Genomic DNA, 779 nt, shown 5'->3' on the forward strand with positions numbered 1-779 from the left:
TTAATTTTAGACTGAAAATGGAAAATATATTTTTAAAAATCCCAAACTCTGCCCATTTGAGTAGTTCAAACTCAGTGCAGGAATGAAATTACTTCAAACTCAGTGCAGGAATTACTTTGCAGGAATGAAAGGTTCTTGGCTTTGCTTTTAATTGTACCTTGCAGTCACTGTTACTTTAAACCTAAAGCTTATGCCTGGCAAATTTTGAGTGAAGCTCATCAATGGCAGCAGGATAAAACTGTAGTGATGAGTTCTTGTCTTGGCTCCTTCTTGCCTGGCAGGGTAGAGTGTTGGTTTGTTCTTTTATTTATTACATGTTGGCAATTGCATTTATAAGAAAATAACAGCTGATATTTATGTGATATCTGAATCTATGTAGCTTGTTACAGTCAGATTTCATCTGTTTGTGCATTTATTTAAAATTGTATGTGTGAGGCATCTGATGGCGTGACTGTATCTACTCTTGAGTGCATTCCAGGAGGGTTGGGATTATCTCATATCCTGGATGGTGAAGAGACAGAGAGACTCTCCTAGAGTATGAGAGGCCTTATCTTTTAGCCATAAGTCCTTAATTTTTCACTGTTCCAATCCAAAGCCTGCATTCAGTCCCAAGATCCTGTAGTTTCCAGGCATATGATGGAATTAGTGAGGCATAAAGTGAGCTCATGTCCTTATCTTCTGCCTCCTCTCTTGCCAGAGAAGAATTCAGCAAGTGACTGACACTGAGCAAGTCCGTACAAATAAAGATAACTTGACGTATGCAGAGCAGTAAAGGCTCT

The sequence above is a fragment of the Corvus brachyrhynchos genome, unplaced genomic scaffold (assembly GCF_000691975.1).
Source record: "Corvus brachyrhynchos isolate BGI_N302 unplaced genomic scaffold, ASM69197v1 scaffold200, whole genome shotgun sequence".
Lineage (NCBI taxonomy): Eukaryota > Metazoa > Chordata > Aves > Passeriformes > Corvidae > Corvus > Corvus brachyrhynchos.